Consider the following 25,438-nt stretch of genomic DNA (forward strand, 5'->3'; position numbering starts at 1 on the left):
TTCAACTTTATATCAGACAACCTAAACTTTGCTCAGTGGACTTGGTACTTAATATTTGGATCATCAAGTGCCAATTCCAAATTTAATTATACAAATAATAACTCTACTAATAGAGAATGTTAATGGTTTCTTATAGATGGAGCTGAAGGTAAAACTGTTGAGACTTTTCCCACGGAAGAGACTATTCTTATTACACCTCTTCCCATGGTCTTCCAACTGCCTCAGTTCATTAATTTTTTTTTTTACAAAACTCGAAAATTTCCACTTTATTCACCCAGATGTCTTTTTAACACTTCAAAGGCTGTTTTTGAGAAATAATAAAAATTTCAAAAGCACAAAAAATGCCACCCAAGTTAAGAAGTTTTGAGATCAAGCAGATGAAAGGGAAAATTTGAGTAAGGAGCGAGTTTAGTGTCCTAGCCATGACAAAATCCTAAGAGTTAGTGAGTGAACACATGACTCTGCACATATCCACAGAGTTGAAGTCACATGATGATTCTGGCTCCTGGTCCTCCTCTTTGCCTTCCTGGTCTGACACACCATTCTCTGGGATGCTGAGCTCTTCTTTAGGCTTTCTTCATTCCCCTCCAGTAACTCCTGCTTTATAGGCTTGCACAAGATAGGCTTTTTCTTCATTTTGACATTTGGTTTAGGTTGAGAAAGCTATTTTTTTCTCCAATTCAATGCTGTTTGCCTATAAAAATCACAATAAGAAAAACCCAACTAAGACAAGCATCCTTGGTTAAAGGCATTCTAGGTTGTAATCTCTGAACTTTTAGGACCTACTTTACTCTTGGCTTTGACTGTCTTTTGTCTTCCTTCTCAATCAAACTCCCCCCACTCCCACTCCTAGGGCTTGAACTCAGGGCTTAGAATCTGTTCTTGTTTGCTTTTTTTCCCCCTCAAGGTTAGTGATTTTCCACTTGAGCTGCAGTTCCACTTCCATCTTTTTGGTGATTAATTGGAGATAACTAAACCATGATGCTCAGATCTCAGCCTTCTGAGTAGCTAGGATTACTCAATGAATTTTCAGGAAGAGGCATCATGATGTTATGGGATTTCATGAAGTCATAAATATGATGATACCCAAAACCTTGAACAAGGACATTCTCAACTTCACCCCAGCATAACCATTGAAGTGAGGGATTTTAAACACTTATACATTAGTACTGCTCATCCTCCCCTCAGACTTCAGGATCACACATCACATTTGACTATCAAGCCTCACTGGTTACCTGGAACTCGCAACAACATTTTCTGCTTTCCTTTTACTTGGAGACCTGAAACTTGAAGATTAGGATTTACTTTGTTCAATTTTGAGTCTCCTCGGTATTTTTCTTTAATTTTTGTTAATCAGTTTTTAACTTGAAGTGATACTCTGCTAAGATCAAGGCAACCTAAGACATAGCATATCATTTTTAATTGTCTCTTTGCTTAGTTTACTTTAATCAAGGGATTAAGAAAGCTATTATAAGGTTTTTGGTGGGGGTAGCATTGTGAGGGGAAGGGCAAATGGACAAATGTGGTGGAAGTACTTTATGTGCTCCTACAAAAGTAAACAATGAAGGTGGGGGAAAGTGGCTCACAACTTTAATCCCATCTATTCAGAAGCTTGTCAGCAGGAAAAATCAGTGAGTTTCATCTCCAAAAAACTACCAAAAGAAAGGAAATGGGTTGTAGCTCATGTGGTAGCATGCTAAGATTAAGCAAAAGGAGCATAGATATGGTACTCAGGCCCCGAGTTCAAGACCTAGAATAAGCACAAAACAAACTAACAAAACCTGCTGAAATTGCTTTAAGAAGGGTCTATGAGAGAAAAATGGTTAGGGTAGATTTGATTTGGGAACATTTGGTATCTGTCACAGTATATGCGAATAGATCCACTATAGGTTGCTGTGGAAATATTATTCCTTGTTCCATTATGAGCTATTTGGATTCACTATTTCAGTGTGAAATGATATTTCTTGAGAGAAAATTGTCAGTTTGGAGCCCAGCACTGCTGGATCATGCCTATAGCCTTAGCTGCTCAGGAGGTGGAGATCTGAAGACCAATGTTTGAAGCCAGCCCATGAAAGAAAGTCCATGAGACTCATCTCCAAAAAACTACTAAAACACTCCTGGAAGTGGTGCTGTGACTCAAGTGGCACAGCACTAGTCTTGAGCAAAATTAGCTCAAAGACAGCATCCAAGCCCTCAGTTCTAACCCCAGGATCAGCATATACACAGAAAAATTTTAGTATGACTTCTGAACAAGGTTTTGTACCATTTTTCCATGAGTTCATTTTCAGACAGCACTATGTTCTGTGGGAGGCTTCTGTGTTCTGGCTTACATGGCATTTCTATTAGATGATATGTAATAGGCATGTACACAAAATTCCCTCACTCAAATTATATTTTTCAGTTAACAATCTATTATGGGAAAGAATTGAATTTCCCCATTTTTTAAGTACTCAATGAATTTAACAGTATAAATTTGTAGATTGCTATTTAAGTTATATTCAATTTCTATTAATTTACTCTTTTAAAGTTCTTATTCTTAGTTTATGTAAGTATGTATGTATGTATGCATGTATGTATTTTGTTGGCCATGGGGTCTGAACAAAGGGCCTGGGAGCTGTCCCTCAGCTTTTCAGCTCAAGGCTAGTGCTCTACCACTTGAGCCACAGTACCACTTTCTGCTTTTCTGCTTATGTGGTTCTGAGGAATTGAACCCAGGGCCTCATGCATGTGAGGCAAGCACTCTACCATTCAGACACCTTCCCAGCCCCTCTTTGTTTAGTTTTAAAGTGCCTTTAATGACCTTTCTTAATATAAGATGATATAATTCTATAACTATATCTAGTTTTTAATAGGTTGATGATTTCCCATAGATTCACCGCCATCAAAAGATACAAAGTATTTCCTTCACCCTTAAAAGAACAGCCAACTTCTGTTTCCTCAGAAGTTGCACAGAGGTTCTTCCTGCAGAGTATCTCATACTTATATCTAACACCATGTGACAGAACAGACAATAACAATGTCTTGTTATTCTGTTATCCTCAGAAAATAAAATGCTATTCAAAAAGACTTTGGACCTTTGTTTCCTCATGTTATTTATAATTTAAGGGAGCTCAATGCCAGACATTACTATTTTCTGTAGTTGTATGTTACAAGATCTACATTCATTCCCATGGAATATTTTATTTTTGTTGGGTGTGGTGGTCCTTGTACTAGGGCTTCAACTCAGAACCTGGTAATGTCACTTCAGTTTTTTGCTCAAGGCTGGGACTCTTCCACTTGAGCTACCTCACTGCTTCTGGCTTTTTAGTGTTAACTGGAAATAAGACTGGGTAGGTGATGGAGTGGGTATGACTGTGATACATTGTATCCATGTATGGGAACGTCACAACCTCCTTCTTGTACAACCAATACTTGCTAATAAAAAGAAAGATAATTAGAGGTCTAATTGTTCACAGTAAGTTTCTTGTAATTTCCCTTCTTATGTCTTTCTCATTTTTTTCATGCTAGCATGTGCTCAGTGCTGACCCTTAGCTCTTTTTCTTATGGCTAGTACTTCAGCCACAGCTCTAGTTCGTTTTTGCTAGTTAATTGGAAGAAAGAAACTATCTGATATTTGTGCCTAGGTTGTCTCTGAACCTCAGTACTCAGATCACAGCATCCTGAGTAGCTAGGATTACAGGTGAGAGCTACTCAGATCCTTGTTGTCTCCTAAATTATCCCATGTCCATTTCACAATGGCAGTCCATTTCCATGCTTCCCAGCTTTGCAGAAATAGCTTAATTATAATCCAACACCAAGTCTAACCTCACCACAGATGCTATTTTTTGTGTCATACTCTGACTATAGACACCCTTCTCCTGGCTGATGCATTGCAACAACCTAGATGGCTCTCATACTACGCCACAAGGATAGGAAGCCAGGAAACACTAGCTTAGAAGCTGTTAAATCAGAGGAGCAAAAAGATATCGTAGTGCATTCTGCTGTGATCTTATTCTGACTTAAACAGCCTTGTCATCTATTACCAGGAGTAGCTTTGACATCACATTCTGAGTAGTGACTGGGTGTAAGCTGGTGTGTCCGAGCTGACTATAGTATTGTCCTGAGCCTGTGCAGACTGAAGAGACAAGCCAGTGCCAGTAGCACACACATTGGAATAACAAAGCAACCTATAGTTAGGCATTGCCACTCTTTGTTCTAGAGTAATGAATGAATGACTCTCTAATTTCTTGACAAGAAATTCCTGCAGACCCATATGCAGCTGCCTCATCAGAGCAAGTAAAGAGCCTGGTGCTGCCTGGAGGAAACACTGTGAGAAGCTGCCAGAAAGCATCTGTTTACTGGACTCATGGGGCTCCTCTGTCCTCTAGAATTAATGACAAATGAGGAGCAAACACCTCCCCCTCTAGACAGACATACACAGGAAGAGCATTGCCACAGCACAACAGGGGACTCTCAAGACAAACACTTGATCTGTGCTGTCAGAACTGAGAGGTTTTTTTGGGGGGGGAGGGTCCGGTTGTGGGGCCTGAACTCTGGGCCTGTGCCCTGTCCCTCAGCTCTTCAGCTCAAGGATAGTGCTCTACCACTTGAGCCAGAGCGCCACTTCTGGCTTTCCATTTTGCTTATATGGTGCTGAAGAATCGAACCCAGGGCCTCAGGCATGCAAGGCAAGCGCTCTACCACTGAGCCAACTTCCCAGCCCCAGAGCTGAGAGTTTTTAATGACACTTCATCCCACAGTGCTCCCTAAAACCTTCATCCCAACCCTGCTCCTTTCATGTCCCTGACAATGTTTATAGGCATCCCACATCCAGACTGAAGATGTTCCTTCATGTTTGGAGTAAGTCTGATCAGACTTTATATGGATCCACTGCTCAGTCAGAACTCTCGATCCCTCCCATCCCCATTTTGATACTGTGTGTCTCTTGACCTATTCCTGTCTTCTCTTTTCAAGATTCAGTCAGGGCCGGGTACAGGTGGCTCACACCTGTAATCCTAGCTACTTAGAAGTCTGAGATCTGCGGATCGTGGTTCAAAGCCAGCTCAGGGAGGAAAGTCCGTGAGACTCCTATCTCCAATAAACCACCAGAAAACCAGAAGTGGCTCTGTGGCTCAAGTCGTAGAGTGCTAGCCTTGAGTTGAAAAGCTCAGGGACATCACCCAAGCCAAGCCCAGAGATCAAGGCCTATGACTCAAAAATAAATAAATAAATAAATAAAAGAAAGCAAAAACATACAAAGCTCAGAATGGCAAGCAGCTGAAAACAGGATGGAATAAACCAACATTATCTATGACAGTTTTCAGGTTATGCAGAGAATTGCCTGCATTGTTGAAGCCCAAACCCACCTGATAGCTGAGTTTTAGCTGGCTGGCATGCCCATGATGCCAGGTAATGATATTCACAAGTTTTGTTATATTATTGGATGAGACCAATAGGCTTCAAGTTGGGAAGCTGAAAATTTTCTATTGATCTAGAAGGAGAAATATATCAGGACAAGAAATGGGATTAACACAATGCCAAAAGCAAAAGGCCATCCAATCCAAGGAAGACAGAATAACTCTGTCTCTGAAAAGATGATTCTCTCAAAGGAATCCTGAGCTGAGTATGGTGGTCTATGTTTGCAATCTCTGAATTTAGGAGGCTGAGTCAGAAGTTAGGTTGAGACTAGCCTAAGTTCCATGCCAAGAGAAGAACACAAAACCAAACCTCATCTTACAAAATAAAAGAAGGACTGGGAATGTGGCTTAGTAATAGAGTGCTGGCCTAGCACATACATGAAGCCCTGGGTTTGGTTCCTCAGTACCACATAAAGAGAAAAGGCTGGAAGTTGTACTGAGGCTTGAGTGGTAGAGTGCTAGTCTTGAGCAAAAGAAACTCAAAGTGAATGGTGTTAGGAAAAATGTAAAATTAATGAAATAGCATCTCTCTCCCTCCCCTATATCCCTTCCTGCTTTCCTCCCTCCCTCCTTTTCTCAGTACTAGAGTTTATACAAAGGATTTCATGCTTAGGCAGGTGTTTAACTCTTAATCCACACCACGGCCTTTTTGTACTTTAGTTTTTAAGTTAGGGCATCCTGTTTTCTTCCCATCCCAGGACCAGCCTCCCATCTAGCTGAGATTATTGGAATCAGCCCAGCTTGATGATTGTGATCAGATCTCACTTTTTGCATGGGTTGGTCTTGGATTGCCGTCCTCTCAATCTATGCCTCCCAAGTAGATGGTACTATCATGCTTAGCCTTTAAAATGATCACTTAGAACTGGGCGCAAGTGGCTCCTGCCTGTAATCCTAGCCACTCAGGAAGCTGAGATCTGAGGATCGAGATTCAAAGCCAACCAGTGCAGGAAAGACCATGAGACTCTTATCTCCAATAAACCACCAGAAAACCTAAGTGGTCCTGTGGCTCAAGTGGTAGAGTGCTAGTCTTTAGCTGAAGAGCTAAGGGACAGCAGCACCCAGGTCCAGAGTTCAAGTCCAAAGACAGACAAAAAAAAATCACTTAGAAAGATAAAAAAAAAAAAACTCCCGAATTCTCACATTTATTTAAATAACGGCTGCCAGTCATATTTTATAAAGCACTTATGGGGCCCATGAAGTCTTTTATTTTTAAAATACAATAAAATAGTACTAGAGCAGTTGGGATAGTGTTCTGCCAGTAACACAACTCTAAGAGCCTCGGAGGGAGCAAACAAGCCGGCTACAGGCCAGCGCCGCCGCCGCTTCTTCTGAGCAGCAGTGAGAAGCAGCAAGCAGCCATGGCTGGGGCACAGGCTCCTCAGGCCAGACCCTGCAGGCAGGGCAGCCCCTCCAAATCCCCCAGGTCTCAAAGGCTCCAGCGCCGAGCTTCCTGGGCTCATCCCTAGGCTGGAGGTGCAGTGTGAAACAGCAAAGGAGCCAGCGAGACTCCTCCAGTGTCAGGGCAACCAGGCAGGAGTGGAGCCAAATGGCCAAACTTGCAGCAGCGACTGCAGCAGTTGTTGCTGCCTCTTGCAGCATGGGCCAGGGCTCCTGCAGCTGCTCAGGCACAGCCAGAGGCAGAGAAAAACTCCAGGACTGACACAGCCTCCTTCCACCCAATCTGCCTAAGATCTGGGAGCTGGATCGGGAGCAAAAGGAGAGGGGTTCATATGGGTGTTGGAGGCATAGGCCTGCAAAACCCCATCTGAGCACCTGTGTGCTCTGAGGGTGCATGCAGGCATGCATTCCTTCCTTCCAATTTATTTATTTTTGTTGGTCTTGGGGCTTGAACTCTGGGCCTGGACGCTGTCCCTCAGCTCTTCAGCTGAAAGCAAGTGCCCTACCACCTGAGCCACAGGACCACTTCCAATTCTTCTCGGGGAGGAAGGGTCACCCTTTCCTCCATGCTGGCCAAAGGTTCTGCCCCCGGTGCAAGGCTCAGGTAATGGTTTGCAAAAAGTACCATTCGTGCTTCATCTTCTTAATCATGTAGAACAGCACCTGGAGACCCCCCCTATGTGTAATCAACTGTGCTTTACCTGCTTTTACAACCTTGATTAGTGGAACTGCTCCACTTTTGTTGACAAGGATTAGCTTTTTCTGTTTAAACTCTCATTGTCTGTGCTCCCATAAAACTGTTTAACTCTCTGCCCCTGACTGAAGATTTACTTCTCCTGCTTGTGTGCTGTATATAAACATGTGATGTTCCAATAAATTTTGTCTATACTCACATGGTGTAGTCCCTTCTTGCCTATACCACACATCGTGTTCCCAGATCCCGTTGTGGAAACAGCAACAGATGGGGTTATGCCGGTTGATGCCTCTGACATCTCCCCCCTTTTTTGTTTTTTAAGTACAACCGTAAGCAAGAGATCCTTTGCAGAAGGGATTTGCAGAAACTATTTTGGAATGTAGACAGCAATATCTTGACAAGACATAATGCAATCAATCCTGTAGAAACACTATGGGTAAAACTGTGCCACCAGGTATGAGGGTCCAATTGGTTTAGCACAGATGCAATTCCCTCAGCCAGACCTTCATATCCCACGCCAGGGAGTTGTGCCAAGAAAGTCTCAATGACTTCCTGCTGTAACTAGTGGATGTCCCAAGTCAAATTTCCTTGCAAGACCGGCAGGTGGTAGTGAAGTCCCTGCCAAGTAATGTTAGAAGTGTTGAATCAAGTAGGAGTGATGCACAGTTTATTGAGCTCTAATCACACTTGAAGGTTAGCTGTTTCTGCAGATCAATTATCTGGTCTCCCATCCACTGCACCGTGTGTTGCAGGGTGTTCAGACGGGAATCAATGTCCTGTTTAATATTGTGCTGATGAGTCTATAGCTGGTGACAGTCCAGCCACTTCTCTACAAAGTCCTTGGTTTGGATGGAGGAATGCAGGGCCACTCCGGCAGTCGCAGCAGTCATGGTGATAGCAGTCATTTCAAGGATCACAGCTACACTCAGACCCAGGAATCTCCTAGTTCTCTTCAGCAGTTGCTGGAAGACTCCTGTCAACAAACCAACAGTGGGGCTCTCCTGCCAAGGTCGGGTGAGATTAACAGGCACCCAGACCCCTAAGCGAGATCTTAATATCAGGAGAGACTGAGAAGGCATTTTAAAAGAAATAGTATGATTTAAGCATGTAAAGAGTCCAGGCTGCGTGGGTTCTCATTGATTGACACTGTCCCTGTGGGCTAGTACATAGGAAAGTTTAATACAACCCTGTACAGTAAAAGAATGGTTCCTGTAAAATGTATAATTTGCCTCATGGGCCCTAGTAAAGTGACCAACCCAATTCTGAGTTGTATAAAATTGCGTGGCAAGTTTTATAAATGCCACTGCTCAGGCCCTAAGTGTCCCCTGAAATTTATATGTGGCCTATGAGGCACAAGGCCTCCATCATGTCAGGTGAGCAAGCCAATGGGTTCTACATGATTTATAACTCCATTGTATAGACGTCACCATCAGAAGAATTATTAGTATACCAATCACCAACATGCTTTTCAGAATAATTGGCAATGAAACATCCATGAGGACCTCAATCTATAAATGAGATGTTATCATTATGCTGTATAATCTTTCCTCTAGGGTTTTGACACTGAGACCACTGAATAGAAACATAAACAAAATTCAATAATTAATGTCCTGTCATACTAGGTTAGGTGGTTGCCCAGTCTTATTTGTATAAGAATGATCCTTACCAATAAAATTTAAGGAAATTGTGCTGAATCGCCCCATATGATTGTTGATTTTATCATCAGGCAAGATGTATGCCCATACCTGTCTTCTGGTTGGTAAGCAAGGTGATGTCCCTAAACACAGTGGTAAAGACTCAAATCCTAAGGAAATAATATAAGGTATTCCTTCCTCACCTGGATGATTAGGGTCTGCATGATCCCATGGTGGAGGAAAATACGTGCTGTCATTTGTGTACGCCACTGGACCTTGGTCTAGCTAATCCACTAATTTTAACAATGGTGGGTGAGTGATATAGGCCCAATATGCATGTTCACTACCCACTGCAGAAGTATTCACAAGCAGTGCAATCATGGCCAAAACAGATATTCAGGTATTCTAGGGGTTTTTGTACTGACCAGGGTGGCTTCGGTCTTGTGTCAACACCTTATTCTGACCCCATGTTGCTGGGGTCAAGCTGGTTTTCTTAAGATAAGGATGATGGCTTCCTCCGGACTTCAACCTTAGGTATGCAAAGCTGCTTACTAGATCTTCTTCCTCAGGGTTGTGTTGTGTTGTTTTTGCTTCTCTGGAGGTCGGATGAGTCAAAAAGGGACCCAGATGTTGCCAGTGGATCCATCTGGAATGATAGAAACACTGTTTTCCCTTATGGGGCATTAGTCTTAGTCTTCATTGATTAAATTTTTTAAACCATATGGGAATAGATAGTGAGATGCTGCTAGAGGGATAAAATGCTTTTCAGCTTTAGTGAAAGGATCACTTTGAGTGAAATTTTAAAAATTTAGAGTAAATAAGGTTAAGGCAAAAGTTTCCCTTAGGGATTCCCCTTTTTTGTTTTTTTAATAATTGAAGCTTAAATGTTTTATGGGTGTGTAAACAGTTGGCATTAGTCTACACAGGTTGATTAAAGAAGTTTTACCTAGGGACTAACTTTAGTAAACTCTCCTAATATTTTTCTGATTGTACACTGGCTTTTATAATATAGTGTGGGGTAGTTTGTCAAGGTGACAACTTTTTACTAATTACATTTTATTCCAAACTAGAGTTTAGGCATAATTTTTTAACTTTTCATAACTGTATGGACCCTTTTTGGGGGGGGGGGCTATAGCAGCATAGCCTGTTTAGTACTTTGGTTTGTAAAAGATTTAAATAGTCTAGGATGTTTAAAGGTAAGATCCATAAGAAGTTCCACTTGTAGGTGTTCAGTGGCAGTTTTGTAATTGACAAACAAGTTATAAAAGCAGAACGAACAGTTAGTGATTACAAATTGCATCAAGGCAAATAGGGTGGTTAAGTCCACACAACTGCCTGTAGACATCCTGGTATCTAGGCTGGAGATGGGGGCATTGCACCCAGTTTCAAGGCCTGGAGGTGGGACAAGTCTTACCTTGAAATCCTAGGAAAACATTACCTCCCCAAATACGCCAAAGCATTGTTTAGCTCCTCAAATAGCCTAGGAGGGAAAGGCCATCCTTTGGAATACAGATGTTTAGTGTGGCTCCTGGTGCTTAACTCTCTACTTAAGCCCTTATCTTCGAAAATTTAACATTTGGTCTAAATCTTGATATAAATGATCTTTTTAGTAATTATCAGACCACAATTTTGTTTTATTTTGGTGTTTATACCAATGTTTCTCTCCTTACTTGGGACTTATTTGTCTCAGTTAAATTTGAATTTTCTCCTTCCTTGTTCTAATTAATACCCTATCTGTTTACTTTTGATCTGGTCCTAACAATTTCATATTTTATTCTTAAACAAATTTATTTGGTTAGTGTCAGCCCAGAATTTACTGCCAATTATGGTTTTAAGCATATACAGAGCAGTTTGGATTTAAGCTATTCCCCACATTTCACAACCTCAGCCTTTTACAGCCAACTATTACAAATGGTTGACAAGTTCTTGCCCAGTTAGGCATGCTTATAAAGTAGCTTGCCATGACCTCAGCTCTGATCAATTTTAGAAGAGCCAAACATTATTGCCAAAGTCCCAGGAGTGCTTCTTTCTTTGTTAGGGTAAACGCAACCTTGACATTTCCCTTGGTCACTGGACTTGAACTTAGTGCCTGAGTGCTGTTTTTCAGCTCTCCAGTGCAAGGATTGCACTTTGCCACTTCGGTCTCCAAAGCAACTCTGCCCGCTTTTTTGGCACTCTGCTGGCTAGTTAGAGATGATAATCTTTCTCTGCCTGGACTGGCTTTGAACTGCAGTTTGTAGATCGCTCACCTTTGGTCCTCAGCTCCACCCTCATCTGGGCCCCCTCCCATTTCTGGAGTTCCCTCCATACAACTGGTCTCTCCCTCTCTCCACCCAGATCCACCTGAACTCCCATCTACCTCACTTCCTTTTCTCTCAGATACTTCTGCTACCAGGATGATGATGGAGGTCATGTGCTCCCTCTTGGGGGAAATATGGCTCCTCTAATAAACCTTGTAATAATCTTTCTCCTTTGCCTGCCTGCCTCTGCATGGTCCCATAGGATGGATGTGTCTGATCCTCTTTCACTGGTGGCTCCATACTGGGATAGGTTCTCCAGTGCATTTGCTCCCCCTGCACTTCTGAAGGGAGTTCAAACAGCTGCCCTGGGACCTATTCTGAGATCCTTCACTCCAGTCACCAGAGGACCATCAAGGTAACTTTCTCCTGACTGAGTGCTCTACCAGCCCATCCAGCCCCACTAATTAATTCCCACTCCAGGGTAAGTGACAAGTTTGTCTGAGGTTGGGGTTTCTGATTCCAATATCAGTGGTAAGGCCACCTGAGCCTTTCTGGGCTAACTGAGCCCCACCCTCACCATCTGACCAAAAACTTGGCCAAGTGCTGGAATTAGCCACTAGAGGCCTACCATGGCCCAAGGACCCACCTTGGACCAACATAAGGACAGTCTCCACTGGTGGGGCCACCACCTATTTAGGAGCCAACCTGCACTGCAGAGGACACTCTACTCTAGGCACATGGCTTCAGGTCACTTACCATGGGAAGGACACTAAATTTCTTTACATTAAGGCCACCTGGCCTTGGAGGGCTGTTCAGTCCCCATCAGTTAAATTTGGCCCCACATTTAAAACTCCACTTCTGAGAATGCTTGAGCAAGTAGCTCTCTCTCTCTCTCCCCCTCCCCTTAAACTCTGCCTCTTGCCAAAATTACCTGCTTGTAACCTCTTTCACAAGTATTTCATATGCTAAACGCTTTGGTTAAGCCCTGGAAGAATGTAACCAGTAATTGCTTGTTTCTACTCATTAGATAGGAAATGGGTGAGTTTAAGTCTAAACTCCCCGAAATAAAGGCCAACAAGTTTGGATATTACCAAAAATGTATTACTCTTCTCTCTAGCATTGAGCAAGTGGTGGATGTGCCAAATTGGCATCTTGGTACTTCAGCTTGGTACTACCCCTCCCCCCTCCCCTGTCCTGTGGCGCCATTATGCTAGGCCAAGTGTATGTTCCTATTGCCTCCTGTTCACTAGGTTTCTTGTTGGCAAAGTTTTGTATTTTAAACTGACCACATGGTTCCATCATAATTAGAAAAGTAGTTCCACTAAAATTTCAAAACTTTAAAAGTCTATTTTAAAATCTAAGCACGCTCTATTATCTGTGCACAAACATTTCTGTCTGTGTCTTATTTGACTATATGTAAGTGATTATGGTTTCAAGGTTACTCTGCCTACTAAAAATCTTTGTCAATGGAAGCTGTGAATTAATCTAAATTGCTTTAAAACTTTGTGACCTGACTAAGCCAAAGAAAAAACAGGCAGTTTTAAAAGACCTTGGAAAAGGACTTAAAAAAGACAATGTCCTTTACAAAGTAAATGAAATTGGTAACTAAGTTGGCTGTGAATTATGTCATTCCTATGTCCATCTATGCTAAGAGTTAACTATTGTACACTGACCATGGCTAGTAAACTAAAGCTAAGGGTTTGATTCTCTAGTTTTCTCCCCTGTGTGCCGATCAACTTCAATTAAGATCAAGGGACCAGAGTGACTAGGCCCAGGCACAGCTGCCTAAACCAGTGGCACCAGCCTGCAAAAGCCAGTGTAAACCAGGTCTCTAACCAGTATATGTAGAAATATTGCAGGTTACCAACAGGAGGTGCAACAGTCCATACATGCTGGGAGATGCCACAGTCTCTCTCAGACTCTGGCCTTGCTTCATCTCACATGACCAAAAGCCTGTTAATTAAGGGTAAAACACAAGCCACATTAGATATTTGGATCTGTAAATGTTCATCGCCAGAAGTTAGACCATACGGGGTCTATGAGCAAAGGATAGAAATTGATTTCTATACTATTTTACAATTGGAGGTAAATTCCTAAAGGTAACTCAGACTGCAGAAAAAAAATGGCCACTCTTTCTATTCACTGCCCACAGGACAGCCTACAGGCAAAGAATATACAGCCCAGTGTTTCAATGATGCATTTAAATGCAAATTAAAATAACTTTACAAAAAGGATTTAAAATGACATCCCCCTTGTAAAAATTTGAGAAGTTGTGGGGAGTGGCTGGCCTCCCAGACAAGTTTAAAAGATAAATTTTTCCTAAAGGTTTATTTCAAAGTAAAAGTATTCTAGTTTGCCCTTAAAGTTTTTTGTAACAGTTGCCAGAAGGCCCACAGTAAAAGATAGGGCAAGTTTGTCAAATGTAATTTAATAAGTAAAACCATGCTTATAAAACTACTTCCAATGACCATCTTTGTTGCTTTTAGTTGGAGTAAAAGTGACTGTTTGTAAAAAAAAAAAAAAAAACTCATTGATCTGCAGTTCGAAGCCAGTCCAGGCACAGGCAAACTAAAGTCCCTGTGAGATTGTCATCTCTAATCTGCCAACAGAGTGCTCAAAGCTGAGTTGTTTTGGAGTTTAAAGTGGCCAAGTGCTAGTCCTGAGCTGGAGAGCTGAGGGACAGCACTCAAACCCTGAGTTCAAGTCCAGTGACTGACCAAGGAAAGTGCCAAAGATGTATTTATCCCAACATAAGAAAGGCACTCCAGGGACCCTGACAATGTTAAAACATCCAGATGCAATTACTAACAAATGTTTGGATGACAAAAGTGGTATCAGGTCCTGAGTTACTTGAGCTTGGTCCTCCAAAAAATTGATCAAGCCAGAAGGTCATAGAAAGATAAGTTTGTAAACATGCCTATCACCCATGTTGGTCTAACTGGGCAAAACTTTCCAGAGATCTGTGATAGTGGGTAATAAAAGCTAAGATTGTAGAATGTAAATCCCAAAACCCCTGTATCTCCTCAAAGTCCTAATTGGCAGTAACTTTTGAGCTGGTTAAATTCATCTGTTGAAAAGCTTGTAGAGCTGAGATTATGTTCCTATTGAGATCTGTCTAAAGGCCTACATAGGTAGGCATTCCTCTGCCAGACAGAAAATGCTTTTATAAACCAGGGTGTTAAACAGGCTATGCTGCTGTAGCCCAAGAAAAGGCCTGTACATTTGTTATAGGTTAAATGTTGTCTATAAGCCACTTTAAGCAGGCTACCCAGAGGCAGTGGGTCATAGAGTGCCAATCAGTCTCAGGTTAAAAGCATCTACTGGGCTTTCTTTTAAAAATCTCTGACAAGTAATTGTTAGTCAATTGTGAACAAGTTATAGGTAACCTCCATCTCATTGATCTCCTTGTTGCTTTAACTGGAAATAAAAAGAGCTTTTGTAAGAAAGTTCAAAGCCATCCTGGGCACAAAAAAAAAAAATCCTTCTAAAACTCCATCTCGCTACTAATCAGCACAGAACGAGGACTATCCAGCCAAAGGCTGAAAGTGGCATTGTGACTCTAAGTAGTAGAGCATTAGCCTGGAACAGAAGGACTCAGGGACAGTGCCCAGGCCTTGAGTCCAAACTGTAAATGCCAACCGGGACAAGCTATCCCAGGAATGGATGTTGAGACAATGGCCAGGACAAAGTCAGTCCTGTCCATGGAAAACCATGGAAAAGAGTGAGAGATGATACCCTAAATGGAGTCACTTTATGCTTTATGCATTGTTTCTGGCAAAACTGGAGCTTCAGTTTCCACCCCCACTACAAAGGCAGAGGAGGGGTCCCGCAGAGCAGTGGGGACCTCACAGATGAAGTCCTTCAGGGGATGAGGCCTCACAGAAGAGGCTGCAAAAAGGGGTGTACCTCACTGGGAGGCCGCAGAACTGCGGGTGCCTCATGGGGAAGGCCACAGAAGTGAGGGTGTCTTGTGGGGGAGGCCGCAAAAGAGGGGAGGGCCTCACAGGGGAGACTGCAGAGGAGGGGAAACTGCAAAGGCAGTACACAGAGGAGGAGTTTAAACTTAAACTCATCCATACTTTTATCTTCAGTTGCAAGGGAGAGGGAAAGAGGGAGAGGGAAAGAGGAAGAGGGAGAGAGGGAGAGAGGGAGAGAGAGAGAGCCAGAGCTATCTGCCCAAGCACTCACAGAAGTGGAGTTTTAAATTTGGGGCAAAATTTGATTGAAGGGGCTCAGCAGCCCTCCAAGGCCCAGGTGGCCTTAATGTAAAGAAATTTAGTGTCCTTCCCATGGTAAGGGACCTGATGCCATGGGCCTATATTAGAGTGTTCTCCACAGTACAGGTTGGCTCCTAAAGGGGGTGGTGGCCCTGCCAGTGGAGAATGTCTTCATGTTTGTCCGTGCGCATTCCTTGGGACATGCGGGAGGGGTCCTTGGGCCAAGGTAGGCCCCTGGCACTTGGTCCACGTTTGACTCTGATGGGGGAAAGGGGGGCTCGGTTAGTCACAGAGGCCCAGGTGGCCTTACCACTGAGATATCAGAATCAGAAACGCAGACCTCAGATAAACAGGTCACTTACCCTGGAGTGGGACTTAATTAGCAGTGTTGGATGGGCTGGTAGAGCGCTCAGTCAGGAGAAAGTTACCTTGGTGGTCCTCTGGTGACTGGCGGATAGGATCTCAGGATAGGTCCCAGGGAAGCTGGTTGAACTTCCTTCCGAAGTGGAGGGAGGATCAAACCCACTGGGGAGCCTATCCCCACAGGGCGACCAATGTAAGAGGATCAGACAAAAATCCATGCAAGGGGACCATGCAGAAGCAGGAAGGCAAAGGAGAAAGATTATTACAAGGTTTATTAGAGGAGCCATATTTCCCCCAATAGGGAGCACATGACCTCCATCACTATCCTGGTAGCAGGAGGATCTGAGGGAAAAGGAAGTGAGGTAGATGGGAGTCCAGGTGGGTCTGGGCAGAGAGAGGGAGGGGCCAGTTGTATGGAAGGAACTCCAGAAATGGGAGGGGGCCCGCGTGTAGGTGCTCATACTTCGAGCTCATGACTCTACCTGATTCTGGGGCCTGGATGAGCTGCCTTGATCTCTTCTAAGTCATTTACCACATGAGGGTTTTCTGAACTCATACATCACCGCAAACTGCTAACATTCCTCCCTAGCACATCTCTCAATATATTTTTTCCATCATATATTTAAACATATTTATGTGTATACATTCTCTACCCTCCCCCAACTCCACACACAAAGGCATAGACCTTCAAAACAAAGTTTTTCTTTTTTTCCTTGCTACAGTGTCTAGAACCTAATAAACTCAATAGATACAAAAGAGTGAGTTGGGTACTAGTGTCACACCTGTAATGCTAGCTATTCAGGAAACTGAGATCTAGAATCACTTTTTCCATTTATTTTCCATTTTGATTAAAATTTAAGCATTAAAGGAACTTTTAAAGAGAATCAAGACTTCCTTTTTTCTGGAGGTTTCCTTCACTCCCTTTCACCTAGTCCAGCTAAATCTGTGTCCCCTGGGAGCTATGGCATCCCAGAAAATCCATAGTCCCCCAGACCCCAGTTAAATTCAGACAGAATCCAGCATTGCCTTTAGTCATGTGGTGGGCAGAGCAGAAGGCATCCACCACGTGTGCTACCCAACACCTCTAATCCACACCTGTGCCACTTCCATACTCCCAGCCACATGAGCAGCATTGTGTCACCATCGCTTGCACTGGCATAGGCTTTCGTGGTCATCAGGATAGATGTCCTGAGAGCTATTTCATCTGCACAAGGTGACATTTCCTGGGTCCAGGTATATTGCTGATCTGGGAAATCACTGGCATTGGAGCAAGCCAGGGCTGCTGCAACCGCACTGTAGGATGCATCTCTCTGCAGCAAAACCTGAGGCCCTTCCTTCCTAGACACAATGGAGATCCTAGACAATTCCCTGCTTGTCCCTGGATGAGTCCATGAATATATCCACAGCCCTCATCTGTCAGAAATGAACAAAGAGTACAGAATTGTTCAAGTCATTTTCCTTCTTCACAGAAGGGTGCACTATCATCCTGGCCCCCCAGAGCGAGGCAGCACAACAAATGGGCGGATCCACTTGGTTTTCATCCCAACCTAGGAATGATATTGTCCCTTCTCATGTTGCTAAGGAGTCAGGATCACATCTTTGTAAACAATCGGTTACCAGGGTAATAGGGTCATAGAAGGAAGACAAGTCATTCTAACCATCAGTGGACCATCCCTAGTCAAGAGACAGTGTACTTTGAGAGGCCATTGCTCAAAAACAAACATCCTCTTTACCTGCTAATGAAACTGCAACTCCACTGCACCTCACCTTTGTCATTACAACAACAACAACAAAAAGAAAAGGAAAAGGGTGTTTTGGACTTTCTTGTCAGGACTGGCTTGAAACCACAATCCTCAGATTTCAACCTCCTGAGTAGTGCCAAGCTTTTTCATGAGACAATTCTCTCAAATTAACCACCAAGAAAGAAGCTAAAAGAAATAGAGAAAAGTCCAGGACTTGAGCTGAGGCTCAACTGGAAGATAATGGACAGCACCCATGCCCTGATTTCAAACCTATGACCAGCACACATCATCATCATCATCATCATCATCATCATCATCATCATCATCATCATCATCATCATCATCATCATCATCATGTGAATAAAAAGACTGTAAGAGCCTATTAAGAATATTAAAATTGAGGGCTTGGAAGGTGGCTCAGTGGTAGAGCTCTTGCCTTGCATGCATGAGGCCCTGGGTTTGATTCCTCAGCACCATATAGCAAAAAGGAAAAAAGCCGGAAGTGGCGCTGTGGCTCAAGTGGTAGAGCGCTAGCCTTGAGCTGAAGAGCTGAGAGATAGCGCCCAGGCCCAGAGTTCAAGCCCCATGAGCAACCAAAAAAAAAAAAAAAGAATATTAAAATTGAGTGAGCCAGGCACTTTTTGGTGGCTGACATGTAATCCCAGTTAGGAGCATGAAATCTCAGGATGGTGGTTAAAATCCCACCGGGGCAGGAATTTCCATGAGGCTCTGATCTCCAACTAACCAGCAAAAATGCCAGAAGTAGAGCTGTGGTTCAAGTGGTAAAGTAACAGCCTTGAATGAAAAAGCAAAATAACAGTGACCAGGCCCAGATACATAGGGCAGGACTACTACTAATTAATTAATTAAATACAAATACACAAATAAAAATCAGAGTGGAAGATGAGCACAAAACCAAGAGAATTGGTGGTTTACACCTGGAGCTCAAGCTACACAAAAGACAGAACTTGAAGATCTGGGTTCCAAGGCAACTGAGGCAGAAAAGTCCCTTAGGAATTTGTGAGTATGTATCAGGTGTGGGTCTTGAACCCAGGGCTTGAAATAGAATTTTTTTTTTCTTAAAGGTAGCATTCTACCACTTCCTTTCTTTGGGGGATGAAATGGAGATAAGTTTTACGGACTTACCTGCCTGGGCTTTCAACCCCAATCCTCAGATTTCAGGTGCTGATACAGTACTCTTATCTTCTATGAGATTTTTATCTTCCATGAACTGCCAAAAGTAAAAGAAGCCAGAAGTTGATCTGTGTGGCTCAAGCCACAGAGACTGCTTGCTTTGAGGGAAAACAAACAACAAAAACCCTCATACACAGTGGCCCTACCCTGGTTTCAAACCCAGGAAGTGACCAGGCCCTATGTTCAAGTCCTAGGACCACCACCACCAGCAGCAAAAGAATGACTCAGGGACAGGGACTAGGCCCTGAATACAAGGCCTAGAAACAGCATAAAAAATAAAAGAAAAACAAATTCAGAGACTGTGGCTAGGCTCCAGAGTTCAAGGTCTACAACCAGCACCAGGACACACATACACACACACACACACACACACACACACACACACACACACACACACACACACACACACGAAATGAACAATAGTATAAGAAGGCAAAAGAAGAAGAGAAAAGTCAATAAAATATTTTTAAGTAGTGGCTCATGCCTATAATCCCAGCTACTGTGGAAGCTGAAATTTTAGGATTGTGGTTCATAGTCAACCTGGGCAGGAATCTCCATGACACTTGGTTTTATGTGTGCTAGTCCTGGGGCCTGAACTTGTGCTGTTTTGCACAAGACTAGAACTATTCTACTTCCCAGCTCTTGGTGATTAATTGGAGATGAGAGTCTGAACAACTTTCCTGCCCTGGCTGGCTTTGAACCACCATCCTCTGATTTTAGAGCCTGGCTAATGTCCCTGTTTTCCCATGAGAATCTTTTTTTTTTCTTTTTGGTTGGTCATGGGGCTTGAACTCGGCCTGCACACTGTCCCTAAGCTCTTCAGCTCAAGGCTAGTGCTCTACCACTTGAGCCACAGGGCCACTTCTGGTTTTCTGGTGATTTAGTGGAGATAATTGTCTCATGGACTTTTCTTCCCAGTCTGGCTTTGAACTGCAATCCTCAGATCTCCCCCTCCTGAGTAGCTAGGATTACAGGTGTAAGCCACTGGCACTCAGTTTTTTTTTTCTTTTCTTTTTCCTTTTTTGTGGGTTGTGGGGCCTGAACTCCAGCTCTGGATGGTGTCCCTTAGCTCTTCAGCTCAAGGCAAGCACTTTACCACTGAGCCACTTCCCAGCTCCGCCATGAGACACTTAACCCTTATGAATTACCAAATTTGTTTTACAAAGCCAGATGTTGAAATGTGGCTTAAGTTTTAGAGCCTGCCAGCCTTGCTCAGGACATGGGAGAGACTCCAGCACAGTGACCTTGCCCTGATTTCAGGTTTAGGAACAGTCACCACTCCCTGTGTTCCAGCCCTAGGATCAGAACCAAATAAATAAATAACTCCCCCATTTTCACTGTATTTGATGTTGGCGTAATTTGTGAAGGTGAAGGGAAAAAACAAATTGTTTAAATAGGGATACAGTTAGACCTATTGCAACAATGAGATGTACAAGAAATTATTTCAAAAAATGAACTTTACAACATTTGCCTGGTGGGGGGTGTAGAGGACATTATATAAACAAAGCCATTCATGAAGCTGTTGCTCAAGCTGTTACAGTATGCTAGCCTTGAGAAAAAACAATACAAAAAATGCTTCATTCACAGTGGCCCTGCCCTGACTTCAAGCCTCAGGAGAGTGGCCATGTCATGAGTGAAGCCCTAGCAAGAAAAATGAAAATAAATAAATAAATAAAGCCAGAACTTTATCTGTGGCTCAAGCCATGGAGATTGCTAGTCTTGAGAAAGAAAAGGGAAAAACCTCAGACACAGTGGTTCTGCCCTGATTTTATGGCTAGCAAAAGTGAAGGCCCTATGTTCAAGACCTAGGACCAGCAATGAAGAAATAAAAATACAACAACAACAAAAACTTGGCAAAAATGCCCAAGTCCTGAGTACAAGCCATAAGAGCAGCACCTAAAATAAATGCAGAAAGAAAGAAAAATACATATAGAGCCACAATTTGGACTGTCTTGAGGTGGGAAGCCTACTAGTCTTGAGAATAAATTAGGAATAATGACCAGGCCTGGAGTTCAAGTACTATAACAAGCTCAAAAAAAAAAAAAAAATCTGTCGGGAACCAAAAGGAGTCTCTCAACATGAAGATAGGCTTGACTATCTCACCAGAACATCTTGTGGCTGAGTTTACAGAACCACTCTCAGAAATCCGACCCTTTCATCCTGCCTTATGCAAACATCCTGCAGCTGCTAATGACCACCCTTTCACCCTGCCCTATGCAAAAATCCTGCAGCTGCTATGGCCAATGAAAATTCTTCCTTATTCCAAGCATATAAATACCCCTGTGTGAAAAATAAAAATTTGCAGCTTGACCAGGATCCCTGTCTTGCTGTCATTCTTCGTGTCTCTTGTCCCTTCATTCCTTCTCTGTTAGGTTCATTGCCCTCGTTGACGTCCTGCAGGTTGGGACAAAAATCCACAAAAAAAACTTCAAAACAAAAACCTCAGAAACAGTGGCCAGCCCTAATAATAAGCTAGATGACCCGAACTTACAAAAAAGAGAAAAAGAATAATAAATTAAGTGAAAAGAAGGGCAAAAATATTAGAGCCAATTCAATATTTCAAAAATATGGTTCACACCTATAATCCTACCTGCTCAAATGGCTGAAATCTGAGCATTTGTGGTTTGAATCCAGCCTGGGCAGGAAAGTAAATGAGAATTCTTTTCATTTATGCTATTCCTGGGCTTAAACTTGAGTTTTACTCAAGGGTAGAGCTCTACTACTTCCTACCTGTTGCTGGTTAATTGGTGAAAAACGCCTCATTGATTTTCATGCCTAGGATGGCTTTGAACCTTGGCTCTCAACTTTCAAGACTCTGTATAGTCATCTTGGCTTCCTGTAGTACTTTTTTCCTTTCTGTATTTTTTGACAGTTGTGGGGCTTGAACTCAGGACTTGTGTGCTGTCCTTGACCCTCTTGTACTCAGAGAGCCTTGTGCTCTACCATTTGTGCCATAGCGCCACTTCTGGGTTTTGAGTGGTTAATTGGACATAAGAGTCTCACAAGGACTTTTCTGTCTGGGCTGGCTTCCAACTGAGGTCCTCAGATCTCAGCCTGTTGAGTAGTTAGAGCCATAGAAGACTTATCTCATATTTGTTAGGTTTTAAAAAAGAGATAGCTGAGTAAGAACAGCACCATGCACGTGGTATTCAGGTAAGGGGTAGGTTTATTCAGTAGACCTGCTGGGACCAGGCAAGGTTGGCATTCCTCATGGCTGGGAAAGGCCTTGGAATGAGAGAGAGCTGGGAAAGAGAGGAAAGAGAGGAAAGAGATAGAAAAGAGCAGAGAGAGCAGAGAGATGAGACAGAGCAGAGAGAGAGCAGAGAGAGAGAGCAGAGAGAGCAGAGAGAGGGCGTCTGGGCCTGGGCTAGGCCTTATCTAGGGTACGGGTGGAGAAAGGTGTGGCCACATCAAATTCAGATGTGACCTCAGTGGATGCAGATGTGACCTCTTCCAGGTGTCCCAGTTGCCTAGGTAATGCAGGTACTGGGTGGAGACTTTGCTGTGAGGAGGGTGGAGTCTGCTTGCCATCCAGGAGCGGACCTTACAATATTAACCACCCCCCCCCAAAAAAATGTGCTATGGCTCAAATTGTAAAACTTCCATCCTAGAAGGGGGGAAAAGCCCAGCACCTCAAGAAGACTGGCAGGTCAAGCCCTAGGATGACCATAAAAAAATAAAAACCAGGGCTGGTAAAGTGGCTCAGTGGTAGAGTGTTTGCTTGCCTTGGATGCATGAGGCCCTGGTTCGATTTCTCAACATCACATAAGCAGAAAAAAAAGCTGGAAGTGGTGTTGTGCCTCAAATGGTAGAGGACCTGGAGCTGAAATGCTGAGGGACAGCACCCAGGCCCTGAGTTCAAGCCCCATGACCAGCCAAAATAAATAAATAAATAAAAGCCAAATACAAAGAAATAAATACAACCACCAAAAATAAAAAGGAAGAGTAGTGCACTGGCTAAAGATGTAGTGCCTGCTAACTTAGAGGGGGTGGGGTGCGGAGTGGGAGAAAGCATGGAGACTGGAGACTGGCCAGGCCACTTTGAAGCCCTGGGATTAACACAAAGAATAAAAACAACAACAGAAAGGCAGAAAGTGAGCTTTGGCTCAAATAGACTATCAGCTTTAAATCAAAAACAAAAACTAAACAACACTGACCAGGCCCTGTGTTCAAGCCCTAGGTCCAGAACCAAAACATAAGAAAAACCTAGCCAGGTGCCAAAGGGTCACACCAGTAATCCTAGCTACTCATACTCAGGAGACTGAGTTCTGCGGATCACAGTTTGATGCAAGGAAGGAAAGTCCAAGAAACATAATAAACTACTCAGAAAAAGCTGGAAGTGGTGCTGTGGCTGAAGTGGTGAGCAAAAGTAGCTCAGGGACAGAGCCCAGGCAGAAGAGTTTAAGCCCAAAGGCTGGCAAAAAGGAACAAAGAAAAAAAGAAAGTGAGTAATTAAGCTGTGGTTCAAGGTATGAAGCCTGCTAACCTGGAGAAAAAAGGTAAAAAATGTAAACAAAAATATTAAAAAATTATTCCCAGAACCACATGCTCCAGTGCACTTTTCCCTACATCCTTAGTGTGCAGACAACCAGGCCAATGCCCCTGCTATATCCTGTATCTCAATGCCAAAAATTTCAATTATTTGAAAACTGCCTTCCGAGAATTGCCACATAGGGACCACATTGAGAATTATTGACCTCAAAAATATTTATTAACATGATTTCTTTTATTCTTGTGATTTTTCTATGTCCTTCTCATCATTACTTCCCTAGCACCTAGCAAATTAACTAGAATAAAAATATAGAGACATATCTGCTTATTGAACATCTACATGTATATTTGGGATAATAAGTTGGTTTATATGGGGTCATCAACACTGAGCATTTTTTACAATGAGCCTCATACTTTGTAAAAAACAAAAACAAATAACACATTTAACCCTCAAGAACTCTACATTTGCCAGTCAGCTGTCACTCATACCTGTCATCCTAGCTACTAAAGGGAAGCAGGTGCTTGTGTTGTTCAAAAATAGTAATGTTGGAAGTGGCGCTGTAGCTCAAGTGGTAGAGCGCTCGCCTTGAGCTGAAGGGCTAAGGGACAGCGCCCAGGCCCAGAGTTCAAGCCCCACGGCCGACAAAAAAAAAAAAAAAAAGTAATGTTACAAAGATAAGGAAAAGCCGAGAAATTATTATAGACTAAAGGAGATCAAGTATACACAACTATATATAATTCATGATTATGTACTGGTATTAGTACTGGAGAAAAAAAATGACAGGGACAGAATTGAGCCAATTGGCAAGACTGAAATATAGACAAAGATTAAGCAAAAGTATGGCATTGTGATTAATTTACTGAAGCCGGTAATTACTGTGGCTATGTAATAACGGGACATTTTTATCCTGAGGAGAGCAAGATTAAAATATGTAGGAATAGAGGACTATGATATATACAAGTTAATCTCAAATGTATGTCCACAAAGAGAACATACACACAAATAAGTGATTAAGCGAATGAAGGAAAATGTTAACTATAGTGAATTTTCATAAAAAGCACACAAATACTGTTTATATTCTTTTTATGACTTTTCTTCAATTTGACCATTTTTAAACAATACTAGATTGAATAGTGAAGAGATGCACTTGAACTGCAGAAGATGAGTTTCCGACGAGTGTTCTATGAGGGTTTCATGGAGAATGCAAATATTAGGGGATAAGAATAAAAGATCAAGTGTTACCATATGAAAAATTATGGAAATCCAAACATTCAGACTATAACAATAAAGTACCAAGAGTAAGTTCACAGACAGAAAATAACTCAGGACTACTGTGGGTTGAGGGAAGGCAAGAGGCATGAATGGCTTAATGGCCCAAAATTTTTGTTGAGGATGATGGATATGTTTGGGACAAGATAAAGGTGATGGTTCTACAATACTGGAAATGTAATGAAAGTCACTGAATTGTGGTTATAATAATAAATTTATTACTATTCCCCTATAAAGAAAAACAATCATCCCATTTTAGAGGCTACTGTTTCCAGGAAACTCTCTGACATTATATACTCACAGGAAACTGTACTCTTTCTTTCTTACATTCATATATTTATTGTTTTTTTTTTTTTTTAGGTAAAACCCTGCTAGCACAGGCCAGCCTGGAACTTGCAATTCTGCTACTTTGTTGCTTGAGGAATGTCTTTCTTCTACCCAAGACATTCCATAACAAAATTTATTTTCTAATAACAACAACAAACAAAAAGATCAAGTATTAAGGTCCTTACCCTAGGACTTAGGAGCAAACAGGACATCCTGATTATATCAGTTCCCTCTGTCCAGAGAGCATTGTGTGCCTGGGGCTTACTGGTTTACAGAATGTCTCCTGAGCCTGGGAAAGACAGGCATAAAAGGAAAAAGCATCCCAAGTCCTGTGCATGAGCAGGCAATGGAATATATGTTGTATTAAATATTTCTTTGGATATAGAACCTCCCTGCCCACTCTGACCTTGGATATGCACATAGTTCACAAGTCACCAACAAAGAGCAAGGCTTTTGCTCTTACTTCCATATT

General features: G+C 42.6%; 1 long non-coding RNA gene across 3 annotated transcripts; it reads right to left on the minus strand.

Moving 5' to 3' along the window:
- Positions 1–229: 229 nt before the first annotated feature.
- Positions 230–21,640, minus strand: LOC138835060 (uncharacterized). Of its 3 annotated transcripts, none has more exons than XR_011374409.1 (5): positions 21,157–21,640; positions 18,831–18,915; positions 9,548–9,768; positions 7,688–8,461; positions 230–694 (listed from the first exon to the last, which is right to left on the minus strand). It is a non-coding gene; the product is annotated as an uncharacterized lncRNA (long non-coding RNA). The 3 variants fall into 3 exon arrangements; XR_011374408.1 differs by lacking the exon at positions 21,157–21,640 and adding an exon at positions 5,346–5,470 and having other exon boundaries at positions 18,831–19,221; XR_011374407.1 differs by lacking the exon at positions 21,157–21,640 and having other exon boundaries at positions 18,831–19,221.
- Positions 21,641–25,438: the final 3,798 nt, after the last annotated feature.

Source organism: Dipodomys merriami, unplaced genomic scaffold (assembly GCF_024711535.1).
Source record: "Dipodomys merriami isolate MVZ:Mamm:240054 unplaced genomic scaffold, mDipMer1.0.p SCAF_2250, whole genome shotgun sequence".
Taxonomy (NCBI): Eukaryota; Metazoa; Chordata; class Mammalia; order Rodentia; family Heteromyidae; genus Dipodomys; species Dipodomys merriami.